At 44.0% G+C, this 14,370-nt stretch overlaps 1 protein-coding gene across 8 annotated transcripts in view; it reads right to left on the reverse strand.

Moving 5' to 3' along the window:
* Positions 1 to 14,370, reverse strand: part of frmpd4 (FERM and PDZ domain containing 4) — a 750,261-nt gene that overhangs the window by 215,418 nt on the left and 520,473 nt on the right. The window contains exon 1 of one of the 8 annotated variants that reach the window (XM_072584874.1): positions 12,443 to 12,582. The exons of the other annotated variants lie outside the window; for them this stretch is intronic. The gene's annotated coding sequence lies outside the window, so the exon portion shown is untranslated. Of the gene's footprint in view, positions 1 to 12,442; positions 12,583 to 14,370 lie in introns of those variants that run through there. 8 annotated transcript variants of the gene reach the window in all.

The following is a 14,370-nucleotide window of genomic DNA, read 5'->3' on the forward strand; positions in this document are numbered from 1 at the left end:
AGTGGATGAACTGTTCAACCTCCTCGTGGGAGCACGAGGTAGCGCTGATACAGTCATCAATGTAGCGGAGGAAAAGGTGGGGGTGGTGCCAGTGTAGCTGCAGAAAATGGACTGTTCCACACATCTGACGAAGAGGCAGGCATAGCTGGAGCCCATGCAGGTGCCCATGGCTACTCCTTTGGTTTGGAGGAAGTGGGAGGATTGGAAAGAGAAGTTGTTCAGAGTGAGAACCAGTTCAGTCAGTCGAAGGAGGGTGTCAGTGGAAGGGTACTGGTTGGTTCGGCGGGGAAGGAAGAAGCGGAGGGCTTTGAGGCCTTCGTGATGGGAGATGGAGGTGTATAGGGACTGGATGTCCATGGTGAAGATAAGGCATTGGGGCCGGGGAAGCGAAAATCATGGAGGAGGTGGAGGACTAAGGTGGACAGGACCGTGTCAAGGTATGCAGAAATGAGTTCGGTGGGGCAGGAGCAGGCTGAGACAATGGGTCGGATGGGGCAATCAGGGTAGTGGATTTTGGGCAGGAGGTAGGAATGGTGGTGCGGGGTTGTGGGACTATGAGGTTGGAGGCAGCGGATGGGAGATCCCCTGAGGTGATGAGGATATGGATGGTCTGGGAGATGATGGTTTGGTGGTGGGAGGTGGGGTCATGGTTAAGGGGGCAGTAGAAGGAGGTGTCCGCGAACTGGTATATAGCCTCAGCAATGTAAAGACTGGTGCGCCAAACTACCACTGTGCCTCCCTTGTCTGCTGGTTTGATAGTGAGATTGGGGTTGCACGTTGCGAGGGTGAGAGGTTGGAGTGGGTGAGAGGGGTGGACAGGTTGAGGCGGTTAATGTCGCGGCGGCAGTTGGCTATGAAGAGATTGAGGGCGGGTAAGAGGCCAGCACGGGGTGTCCAGGTGGATGGGGTGTGTTGGAGGCGGGAGAAGGGGTCGTCAGAGGGTGGGCAAGAATCCTGGTTGAAGAAGTAGGCGCGGAGGCGAAGGCGGCAGAAGAATTGTTCACCTAACCTGCACACCTTTAGATTGTCTGTTTTTATTCCACACTGAACTTTCCTAGTTCTTTGACTGAGTATTTCTTAGGTCCCATACGTTAAAAACTATCCCATTCTTAAAGTTTATTCAGAATGTCCAGAGTTTGGTGTTTAATAGACTTTCATAAGGAATTTTGTAAAGCCTTTTAAATGGTGGTGGTGGGGTTGGGGTTGGAGAACAGTTGACCACAATCCATTTTTGCTATAATTGCTCAAACAGGTAAAGAGCTTTAATTTGGTGGGATCAGTCAGTCCTGAATCCACATTGACTGGTATGTGAGAGATTGCTCATCTGCCTTTGATCTCAAATTGATTCCTAGTAATTGGTTCCATTATTTTCACTGAATGGCAGTGAACTAATAGCTTTGGTGTTGTCTATGTCTCCTTTGCCAAGCTTTCCGAATACTCCTGAATTTCAGGATAATAGCTTGTTTTCAATCTTCTGGTACCTTTCTAATGTTCAATTTATCACCCATTATAATTGTTAACATGTCACAAATCTCTTCCCTTGGAGGTAATTACCATCTCTCTGATTGGTCTGTCTGGGAATTCTAGCTAACCTATTGAAAAGTCTGTGCTTTTACTGAGGATATCTTTGGAGGTGGGCTCTTCTGACACAGTGGTAGTGCTCCTATCTCTGCGTTGAGAAGCCATGCTCAAATCCCACCTGCTTCAGCAGTGTATAACAACATCACTGAACTGGTTCATTATGAAGTATTTATCTTTGTTTGTGGAGCATCTGCTGCTCATGTATTCCTCTGTGAATATTTGAACACGTGTCCTTCAGAATATTTTACTATCTTATGCTCAAACATTTACTGTTGTGTGCTCAGAATATTTTGTTCTCACCCTTAGTTCAAGTTCATTGGTAGCTTTTAATAGTAGTTTTTAATGGTTGTCACCTCTACTCTTGTTCTTGCTATGGAATTAGAAGTATTGTCGCACTGTTTGGCTCATTTCAGGATTGTGCTTTTGTTCCAGGTGTCCTTTGCCTATCTGAATAACTTCCCAACCTGCTTCTTAATTTTTGACAGGACATGTCACGGACATGTACAGCACAGAAACAGATCCTTAGGTCCAACTCGTCCATGCTAATCAGATATCCTAAATTAATCTACTCCCATTTGCCAGCACTTGGCACACGTACCTTAAACACTTCCTGTCCAGATGCCTTTTAAATGTTGTAATTGTACCAGCCTCCACCACACCCTCTGGCAGCTCATTCCACACATGCACCACCCTTTGTATGAAAAAGTTGTACCTTAGGTCCTTTTTAAATCTTTCCCCTCTCACCCTAAGCCTGTGACCTCTAGTTCTGGACTCCCACACTCCAGGGAGTCCATTTACCCTATTCATGCTCTTCAATGTTTTATAAACCTCTATAAGGTCACCCCTCAGCCTTTAACACTCCAGGGAAAACAGCCCCAGCCTATTCAGCCTCTCCCCACAGCTTAAATGTAAATCTTTTCTGAACCCTTTCAAGTTTCACAACATCCTTCCTATAGGAAGGAGACCAGAGCTGCACGCAATATTCCAAAAGTGGCCTTACCTTTACAGCCACAACATGACCCCTCAAATCCTATACTCAATGGTCTGACCAATGAAACAAAGCATACCAAACACCTTCTTCACTATTCTATCTACCCGTGACTCCACTTTCAAGGAAGCATGAACCTGCACTCCAAGGTCTCTTTGTTCAGTAACATCCCCCAGAACCTTTCCATTAAGTGTACAACTGCCTGGTTATTGTCATCCAGAACTGTTAAGACTTCTACTTAATATATAATTTCTGGTAATTTATGAATACTAAATGAGATGAATCCTGTTGGATTCATTGTTGCACTGAGTGAGGAAGCAGTTGTCTATTGATTCAGATTTTCAACAACTTGGCTGTTCCCAATTTAGATCTGGTTGATTTAAGAATTCCATCAAAATATCTTTACAGTTCTCAAATATGTTTCCCATTGCTCCATAGAACCAATTATTCTCTTCCTAAACTGATTGATGGTGTATAGCATGTTTCTTGTGTAAGGGTGGAATTTATTTTAGCATAGGTGATGTCTACGTTATTTCATAGCTTTCCATCCCTCAACCATATCCTCATATCTGAAGCCACTATTGGGGACAATTTCTTTACCATCCTTGAGCTCCTGATATCCAAGACTAGACCATACGAGTTTTTTCTTTATCTTTTCTTACCGCTCTGGAGCCTGTTGTAACTTGTTCTTCTCTAATAAATGGGGCAAAAAATGTTCCAAAAAAAGCATGGAGTAACTCATGCTCCAAATTAGCCTGGTGTCCCAGTTGGTGTTATCATGGGTAGGATCCTGACTTGGGTGGGTGAAGCTTTAGCTCTGAGGCCACCAACAATAGGAACAGAAGCAGACCATTTGGTTTTTCAAGCCATGATTACAATTAATATGTATGTTAACTCCAGTTACTTATCTGTGCAGCATGTATCCTGGCATCCTCAGGTGGACAAAAGAATATCAAACCCAGACTAGAAGCTTTCAATCATTCCAATGTCCTGATCTTTTGGGAGACAAAGTTTGACATTTCAGCTGCTCTTTGTTTGAAGAAGTGCTTCCTGATTTCACTCTTAAACGGCCGAGCTCAATGCTGAAGATTATGCCACCTTATTCTTTTTATACACCAGACAGGAAATAGCTTTTCTGTATCTAGTTTTACCATTTTTGAAACCTTAATTAGATAATCCCATTTCAAATTACAAGAGAATACAAATCAGGTTTACCCAACTTCTGCTTATAATGTAATCCCTTAAACTCTGGTATCATTGTGGTGAGTCTGCATCCTACACCGATAAGGGCCAATATGTCTTTCTGTAGTTACCTAAGTTGATGTCTCACTAAGGTTCTGCACAGCTTAAACATCACAAAGCACACTTTAATATTTGAATTCCTTTGAGATAAAAAAAAATCTTTCCTTTATAGTCCATTTTGTGCACTCTCTGTAGATGTTAAACACAATTTCTTATGCTTCCCAAAACTAGTAATTTCTGATCAATATGCCAATTGGCATTCTATGATAATAATAACAAACAGGGTTCTACTTACAGTTCTTTTCCATCCTAACATCAAAGACATATCAGAGATAACTACCCGAATACCCACACCCCTGGGAATCTTAGTTGCCCACAAATCATTAAACACCTTCCACCAGCTCCTCACAAAGGTTAAAGACCTGACACCCACATCCAACAGGACAAACGTTATCTACAAGATATCCAACAACGACTGTGAGAAACACTACATAGGACAAACAGGTAGAACATATGAGTGCACGAGCATCAGCTCACTACTGCCAGACACGACCAACACGCTCTCATTTCCAACCACATAGACAACGAAGGACACCAATTCAACTGGGACGATGTAACAGGTAAAACAGAGACATGCCAGAGAATTTCTTGAAGCCTGGTGCTCCAACCGGAACTCTATCAATAAACACATTGAACTGGACCCCGTATACAAACCACTCAGATACAGAGCCGGAAGTACTAACAAGCAGACATATAAATACCAGTAGGGACAGAGCACCAACACAAAGACACATCGATGATGTCACATAGCGAGGCGACAAAACGTTTACAGAAAAACACAACGGCTTGGTGAATGACTCCATGACTTCTGGGTTCTATTTGTAAATACACTCAACCGATTTGAAGCACATTTTGAATGGCATTACTAGCAGTCTGCTCGAGGTCAATATGAGAAAAGCCGAGGCACAGATTAATTTTAATTTTGTAGTGATCAAGTACAGGAGCATTCTCAGGCTGCCAACTATCAGCATACAGCAGCCATCTACTATGGGGTACCCTTGTGGTATCCACTTTTCAGTGATGACAGGTACATCAGAACTTGATTTTCAATGAATCGGGAATCATCTTGATAAAGTCAGCGGGTGCCTGTTTCAAAGTCCGTCTTTTAAGACCCCACTTCCAACTCTGAATTAAACACAGGCCAGATTTTAATACTGGTACGGGGATCTTGATTGTCGGACCAACTAGGAGCCCCGAGCTGACAACAATATTCCTGGAGGCAGCCTCCTCACTGGGGGTCTCTGATCTCACCATCCACAACAGTTTCCCACTCAGAGGAACCAGTCAGAAGGCTGGAGCCAGTGTAGCATGGGAGGTTCACTGGGAGGGATTGGCACTATCGAGGGAGATCATGAAAACTCAACCTGGGAGGCATCTGACCAGCAGTCAATACATAACCATGACTCAGAGGAGAAAATGTAAGTATGGTGTTCTGTGAACTCACACACCCTTTTAGCTTGCTGGAGCTTCCTGCTCTAATGGCCTCCCATCCTGTTGCATGGAGGCTGTCGCCCTTGAGATCATGGTTTCCCCCCCGTGATGGGGTGGGTCACTGGGAAAATGCCAGAGAGTCTGCAAACTAGGCCCTAACAGGCACTTTAACTCTGTGGAGCAGGGAGTCAGTCTGCTCGACCTGGAAACATTCCAGTGTGGCAGGAATGTCCAGTGTGATTTTTTTTCACCCTATCTGTCTCCAATTCTACTGCTGTGCTGTTGTGGAAGTTCAGCCATGTTTTATTTTTGTACTACATTATGATTACCAATTCCACAGCAGCTCCTAGTTCGAGGAATCTGTTTCAAATGCAAACATCTTACATTCCCCTCAACTTCCACCCCCCCATCCCATGTCTGTTGGCTCTGGGGAGCTTTGTGGATTTTTTTTTGGCTTTTCTACACCCATACCTTACTTTCTTTCTCATTCACCTTCTGCCGTTTGACTTTGTTCCTTTGCGATTGGATCCTTCCCAACCTTCCAACTGTATTTACTTTAAATGATTTTCTATTGTATTTTTAACATCTCTGGCAGTTCGGATTGAGCTGAGCTATTTATGTGCAGCCCATCTCTCCTGCGTTACTGGTTTTATTCGAGAAGGTTTTCATTATGTGAGAAGGCTAAACTATCACTCTCACACCTTAGTTAGAAGTACACAGAATTTACACAACCTGTTTTTGGAAAGTGTTTTTTTTTTCACTGTTTCCATTCAAGCATATTTGCATTTTGCCAAACAAAAACTGCCAAAATTACCAGTTCAAATCGGGCAATGTTTCACAAAACAACTTCTAAAAATAAAATTTGCAGCATTTTAACTCGGTATCTGAGGTCCACCGCCTGCGAATAGCCTGAATTTAAATAACTTTAAAAAAAACTACACAGAATCATTTGCTGGTTAGAATTGTGTATAGTGATCAGCTCATCCAGAACGTAAATATAAAAATCTAGTAAACCATATCGATGAGTATTCTTGATACTAACTTCAAGATCCTCCTCATGGGCCTGCAAACAAGTACAATCAGGAGACATTTGGCACCCAATTGATGGGGGTAGTGTGACCAGTTTCGTACATGAGCAGTATGGTAGTACAAGGTCTTCCTTTAACCAATGCTGGTAGGCATTTCATAATCATCACCCATGACTACAATCTGACCTGTGCAGCATCTTCATGTCCAGGCTGCACTCATAGATCTCCTGGGACCCGTAGGCCTTCTGCGGTGTTCGATAGTATCTGGTATTTGATGTTGTCATGGATAGCTACAACTACAATTTTACAATTTTTCACAACTACAATTCATGAAGGAGGAGAAAGTGAGGACTGCAGATGCTGGAGATCAGAGCTGAAAATGTGTTGCTGGAAAAGCGCAGCAGGTCAGGCAGCATCCAAGGAGCAGGGGAATCGATGTTTCGGGCATCAGCCCTTCTTCAGGAATGAGGAAAGTGTGTCCAGCAGGCTAAGATAAAAGGTAGGGAGGAGGGACTTGGGGGAGGGGCATCGGAAATGCGATTGGTGGAAGGAGGTCAAGGTGAGGGTGATAGGCAGGTGGGGTGGGGGCGGAGAGGTCAGGAAGAAGATTGCAGGTTAGGAAGGCGGTGCTGAGTTCGAGGGTTTTGGAGGGTTCCTAGGCGGAAGATGAGGAGCTCTTCCTCCAACTGTCATGTTGCTATGGTCTGGCGATGGAGGAGTCTAAGGACCCCCACACTCTGGGTTCCTCAACTGTTCTAGAATCTTCCATCAGCCTCCGAAATCAGTCCGGCGCCATTAACCACGCGGCTGCTACAGCGCTCGCGGCAACAACCGCCCAGGACTCCTCCATCGCCAGACCATAGCAACATGACGGTTGGAGGAAGAGCGCCTCATCTTCCACCTAGGAATCCTCCAAAACCTTCGAACTCAGCACCACCTTCCTAACCTGTAATCTTCTTCCTGACCTCTCCGCCCCCACCCCACTCCGGCCTATCACCCTCACCTTGACCTCCTTCCACCTATCGCATTTCCAACGCCCCTCCCCCAAGTCCCTCCTCCCTACCTTTTATCTTAGTCTGCTGGACACACTTTCCTCATTCCTGAAGAAGGGCTTATGCCCGAAACGTCGATTCTCCTGTTCCTTGGACGCTGCCTGACCTGCTGCGCTTTTGCAGCAACACATTTTCGGCTACAATTCATGAAGTACTGCTTAAGTTACCTGAAGTCAGTAGGTGTCCACTCTGACTTCCATGTTGAAAATTTTAAAATGCTGAAATCTATCTTGATGGGACATGTGGTAAGACAGAAAGCTGAGCGTTAATAAGTGGTGCTGTAGTGTGAATAACGTGTTTAAGATGCTACAATCCTCTTTAATGGGCAACTGCCACTGCCTACTGAGGAATTCCCCTCGGTGCTTGGTAAATGTATAAAAAAAAGCAACAGTCCCTTTCAGAACTGAAAATAAAAAATGCTGAAGATCACAGCAGGTCAGGCAGCATCCAGGGAGAGAGAGCAAACCAATGTTTCAAGTCTAGATGACTCTCCATCAGAGCTGAAGTGAAGTGTGAAGGGGGCAGCATTTATCGTTGGGTGGGGGGGTGGGGGTGGTTGGAGTGCTGGGATGAGAAAGGGTGTTGACAATTCAGATTAAGTGATCGGAATATGAGAATGGCAGACTGACTAACTGACAGACAGGGAAGAACAGGCCATCCCGCTGGGATGGGGAAGGGAAGAGGGGGTGACAGAGAATGTGTTAAGCAAACCTACAAGAAAAGGAAGGAATGGGTTGAACTCAATATTGAGCCCAGAAAGTTGTACCCTGCCTAGTTTGAAGGTGAGATATTGTTCCTCCAATATACATTGTGATTCACTGGAACACTGCAGCATGCCGAGGACAGACAAATGGGCATGTGAGCAGGGCGCTGTGTTAAAATGAATAGCTATGGGAAGGTCAGGGTCATGCATATGCACAGACCGGAGGTGTTCTGCAAAGTTGTCACCCAGTGAATGTTTGGTTTCTCCAATGTGGACTGGGCGACGTTGGAGGCTGCGAATACAATCCACAAGATTGGAGGAGGTACAGGTGAAATGCTGCTTCACCTGGAAAGACTGTTTAGGCCCTTGGATGGTGAGCAGGGAGGGGGTGAAGGGGCAAGTGTTACAGCTTCTGCAGTTACAGGGGAAGGTGCCGTGGGAAGGAGCAGTGTTGTTGTCGGCTGAGGAATGGACTAGGGTATCACGAAAGGAATGATCCCTGCAAAATGCAGTCAGGGCGAATGAGGGGAAGATGTGTTTGGTGGTGCCATTCTGCTGGGGTTGTCTGAAATGGCAGTGAATGATCCTTTGAATGTGGAGGCTGGTGGGATGAAAAGTGAGAAAAGGGGGACTCAATCACGCTGTTGTGAGTGATGGGAAGGGGTGAGGGCAGAAGCATGGTAATGGGTCGAATATGGTTGAGGGTCCTGCTTACCACAGTGGGTGGAAAACCACGGTTACGGAAGAAGGAAACTATGTCAGCAGTGCTGTTTTGGAAGGTGGCATCGTCCAAACAGATGCTACATCGATGAAGAAAGTGGGAGAAGGAGATGGAGTCCTTGCAGGATGTGGGGTGGCAAGAGCTGTAGTGAAGTTAGCTATGGGAGTCAGTGGCTTTGGATGGATGGCAGTGGACAAGTTATTCTAGAAATGGAGACTGGGAGGTCAAGGAAAGGAAGGAAATTGGAGGCAAAATGAACAAATATTTTCAAGGTCCAGGCAGGAGCATGAAGTGGCACTGAAACAGTCGTCAATGTATTGACAAAGAGCGTTATGGGAGGGGGCCAGAGCAGGACTGGAACAAGGACATACCCCATAAAGAGGCAGGCATAACTGGGACTCACGCCGGTGCCCATAGCCACTCCTTTGACTTGGCAGAAAGGAAATGAATTAAAGGAGAAATTGTTCAGTGACAGAACAAGTTCAGCCAAGTGGAGGGCAGTGATGGTGGATGGTGATTATTCAGGCTTCTGGTTGAAGAAGAAGCCAAGAGCTCTCAGAGCATCCTGGTGGGGAATGGAGGTATAGAGGGATTGGACATCCATGGTGAACACAAGGATGTTAGAGCCAGAGAACTGGAAATTGTCAATATGGTGGAGGGCATCAGAGGAATTGCAGGTGTAGGTGGGCAGCGTGTGGACAAGTGGAGAGAAGATGGAGTCAAGCTGGGAGGAAATGAGCTAGGTGGGCAGGAACAGGCTGATATGATAGGATGACTGGGGCAGTTGGATCTGTGGAGTTTGGGAGGGAGGTGGAAGTGTGCTGTCCAGGGTTGGGAGACTTTAAGGTTGGAGGCAGTGGGGGATGATCTCTGAAGATAATGAGGCCAGTGACAGTCCAGCAACAATGGATTTATGTTTGGATGTGGGTTCATGGTCTGGGGGTTTTGGGGGTGGGGGTTGGGGGGGAGGAAGGCGATAGGAATAAGTGTCTGAGAGCTGGCATTGATCCTCTGCAAGGAGTGCCACTTCATCCTGTGCACTGGATGTAAACAGCACCACCTTTGTTAGTGGGTTTGACCAGAGAGAGCAAAGTGCAGGAATTTCAAAAGGGGACAGGTTAGAGTGGGTGGAAGGAGCAGAGAAATTAAGATGTCCAATGTTAAGTCAGTAGTTTTCAGTGTTGTGCTCAAGGCCAGGTAAGAGGCCAGGGGAAGGGCTCCAAGTGGAGGGTGAAAATTGGAAGCAGGTGAAGGGATTAGTGGAATGCGGGGGAGATCCCTTTCAAAAGTTACCTTGAGTTACTAGTCAATCCAACTGCCCTGCTACCATAATTTCACTGATTTCTGAAACAGCACAGTCAATAATCAAGAACTTCCTGTTGTTAAATAGTTTCACTGCTCCAGTTTATCTAATTGCCAATTTATATGGCCCATAATCCTTTCAGTTTTGTTCTGGCAGCTCTTGGCATCCCTGTATCCAAATGTTTAGCAGAGCTTTTGAAAATGTTGTCAGATCCCTCTGGTGCAATGAGCTGCCATGCTAGTAGCCCAGGACTGCGTGTATCTCCCTTTGTGCACTGTGGGAATCTGTAGACATGATCGCCATCATTTTACAAACAGCCAAAGATTATACATATAATTCCCAGTTCCCTCAGTCAATTATAGGAGTAGGTATCCTTTCAGACGGAATTTTGTAATTTTACAAGGAAATCAGATGAATGCTTTAAGGGAAGCAGTACAGTGCTAGAGAAGCAAAGGCATGATAGACCAACTTCCCTCTTTCTGCTCCTGTAACTTCTGTGATTTTGTACTGCACGAACAGACTGAATTTATTAATGGCAACAGACCAATGCAAAGTCACTTAATTAACAGCTCCAGATCTCATTATAGCCATAGACAGATGAGTTGAATTGTTGTGCTCACTTCATTTAAGGCAACATTCAACTGAGCCTTACATTAAGTGAACCTGAAGTGCATGGTGATTAGGGGCCAAATATCTGGAGTTCAAACCATAATTAGCACAAAGTTCTTGGTTTAGCTCCAGGGCAATGCTGCAGAAGATCCACAGGCAGTGGATCCTACACATAACTACTTTTCCATTTTGATCAATGACCTTCCTTCCATCATGAGGTTAAAAATGATCCATTTAGAATTCCTCATATAATAATAACTACCAGGCATTGGTCATCTTCAGTATGAAAACACCTGACTATCTCTGCTTGACATACAATACTATGACCACTGTTCAGTCCTCCATCACTATCATCTTGGTCTGAAACTCAATTGGACAAATCAATACTGCCAATACTGTTGAGACTAAAGTAGTTTAGGGCTGGATGTTCTGTAGCCAGTGGTTCCTCTGCATTAGCCTCTCCATTGACTGTGCCCAAGTCAGGAGTGAGATGAAATGCTCTCCACCTGTCTGAGTTGGGTTCTACTGAATAAATTGGTACAAATTGGGTGAGAAATCTCTAAATTGAAAATTTCAATTTAAATTTCTTTCACATTATTTATCATTTCCTTATTTTCATATCACTTAAAAATGTGGAGTTTCTGTTCACTGCAGTCTTGTCAAATATCATTCAATTGGCTGAGATCATGATGTCCAAAGGACAAGTGATCCACATACTTCCATAGGAATGTTTTTTTGGAATGAGGTTATCTATGATCTGCCCTAAGATTAACATGTATAAAGTCAGTACAAAATCATTTGTTGAGAATATCTAGGCTGCATTACATATTATTGTATGGCTAACACAGGACAAATGGGGAAATGTGTTATCCACCTCCCAATATTATCAAAACCGTTGAGGCCAAAATAGTTCATTTCATCAGAATCTCATTCACTAGCCTAAACCTCCACCTTTCCATCTTCTGTTAATGCAGGCTTTGTGGTATTTATTATCTGCACAATGCACTGCAGCAATTTGCTGAGGCTGCTTCCATGGCACCTCCTAACCCATTACTTCCACCAACTCAAAGGAACAAGAGGACCAAGTGCGAGGAACACTGATACTTTTAAATTCCCCTCTAAGTCACACATGATTTTGGCAGAAGTCACTGTTCCTTCACCGTCACTGTGTCAAATTGCTAGGACTCTCGATCTGAGAACCTTGTGAAAGGACCTGTGTTACACGAACAGCAACAATTCAAGGAAGTGGCTTCCCACCACTTAAGGATGGGCAATAAATGCTTGCTTTGCCAGCAACATTCATAACCTAAGAATCAATCTCGTTTAAAAAAAAAACAACTGACCTCTTAAATGACTGATGTGTTGGCATTCTTGCAATGCAGTTCCATGTCTTCCACTGTACATCTCAATGAGCACCTCAGCACACAAACTTATTAAATGCACAGTTGGAGGATTTTGAGCACCAGGCAGACTCAGAAATTCCAAGCTGTGACCGGCAAAATCGAGGAGGAGTGCCCCGGTTTCTGACTGATAATAAGAACAGCCCTTACAACCACAAAATAAAAAATCTACACATTTGCAGCAACTGACTAATAAAAATTCAGGTGCACACCACTATAACACTAAAAGAGAGAGCCTCGGCAGAACAGGATGGCAGACATGTTGGAGAAAGAATAATTATTTGAGGCATTTACGAGCACATTTGCACATAACATAAACCTTACCTTTTTGAATTAGGCTTGCAACGTCAGACACAAATCAAAAGAAATACTGCTGCCTTGGGCAGTTTTGAATCCATTGTGACAGAGAGAATGCAATCATAGTCTGACACAGCTGTCAGGTGAAAATTTAACTGCACATAGGACAGGCAGAAGGTGGAAGATGTGCGTTGTGTCTGTGATCAGGAGGTGGTACTGCAATCCATGGTGAATAAATATGACTGTCTTAGCAACATTTCCAGAAGCTGCAGCTACAGTGCTTCTCAATGCTCAGCAGAACACAGGCATGTTTTCTATTAACCCTCCCAAAAGAAAAATGCATTCATTTGCGTCAAGACGTAAGCATTTTTCATAAATTGTTCTATTCAGTTTTCCAACATTGACAGATACATTATTCACTGTCAAGATTAAAAATAACCAACCAGTTTATGCAAACAACTGTTTTGTGAAGTTTGTAGCTTGTCAGATTAAATAATTTTCTGCTCTGTGTGAAATGTGTGCAGGTTTAAGAGAATTGGGTGGATGACTCTAAGTGGGGAGAGGTGGGAGTGCATGAGGATGGATATCCCTCAGTGTGATTGAGCTGTATATGAATCAAAAGGTATATCTTCCTTCCATTGCTGTTGGCAGTAAAAATAAGGACATTTGATTCCTCTTTGCGTATTTGCTTCCACGAACAGTAGTGATTGAAAGATAAGAGATCCAAGATGTTTCTCAGCAGTACGGATGCTGAACAGGTTGGAGCAGAATTAAAGGACTGACTACAAAATGGGCTTGGAAGCTTTCTCACATGCAGTCCATCTGTGCAATAACTCTCAGCACAATAACAAGAGAATACTGTCCTGGGTTGGTCTATTGCACCTCAACAGCAATGTTCATTATCATAACCTTTTTTAAAAGAAATCCTATGATGAATATCTTTGCTTAATGAGATGAAATCAGCAGGGTGCGCCAAACATGTCCACAAGTAACCTGACAAAGCAGACAGAGGTCAAAATTCCAGGATCATTCGCTAAAAACTGGAAACATGCAAAATCTGTAGTATGATCATGTTGAAGTTCACCAATGCTTTCTCGTTCGTGTTCAGAGGAGTTTCTGAAGAAAGATGGTGTTGAGTATTGCGTCCTGAGCCTTTATAGATTACAAGATCTGCATTCTCCCCACTGCCCTGTATTTTGCCCCATTTTAAGCATTGATCCAAGAAATGTAATTGTCTCTGCTCTGCCTGAGGTGTAGCATTCCACACTCCAGCTGCCCTCTGTATAAAGGAACTCATAAAATCACATTCCTCACTCTCTGTAACATTTTAAAAATTATCCTTAGGACCTTAGAAACATAGAGGAAAGAGGGCAAGAGTAGATCATTCAACTGAACCTTCTCCATAATTCCATTTATGATAGATTATCAACCTCAATGCCATTCATTTGTGCCATTCCCATAGCACAGATGTCACTGGCATCTCGATATTGTTGATCCTTGTCTTGAGTATACTTAATGACAGAGATTATACAAACCTCTGGGATGCAGAATTCTAAAGATTCGCTAGCCAACAAGTGAAGAAATTCTTCCACTTTGCAGTACTAAATGTCTTGCCCTTTATTCTGAGACTGTGTCCTCTGGTTTTTAGATCCAGATCGTAAATGCTTTTAGGCAACCTCTTACTCTTCTGAGCTCTGGAGAATGCAGCCCTGCCAACCAAGGAATTAGACTGGTGAACCTCTGCTGCCGACCCTCTATAACAGATATAGCCTTCATTACAGAACTAGAGCAAAACTGTATACAATACTCCAAGTAGGGGCTAATCGAAGCATGATACAGTTGAAAGCATCTCCCCACCTTCCATTCCTGTACTCAAATCTGCTCTATTTACCTCCTTCATAGCTCGTACCACCTGCATATTACCTTGCAGTGACTTAGGAACAAGTGCACCCAAG

This window comes from Chiloscyllium punctatum, chromosome 15 (assembly GCF_047496795.1).
Source record: "Chiloscyllium punctatum isolate Juve2018m chromosome 15, sChiPun1.3, whole genome shotgun sequence".
Taxonomy (NCBI): domain Eukaryota; kingdom Metazoa; phylum Chordata; class Chondrichthyes; order Orectolobiformes; family Hemiscylliidae; genus Chiloscyllium; species Chiloscyllium punctatum.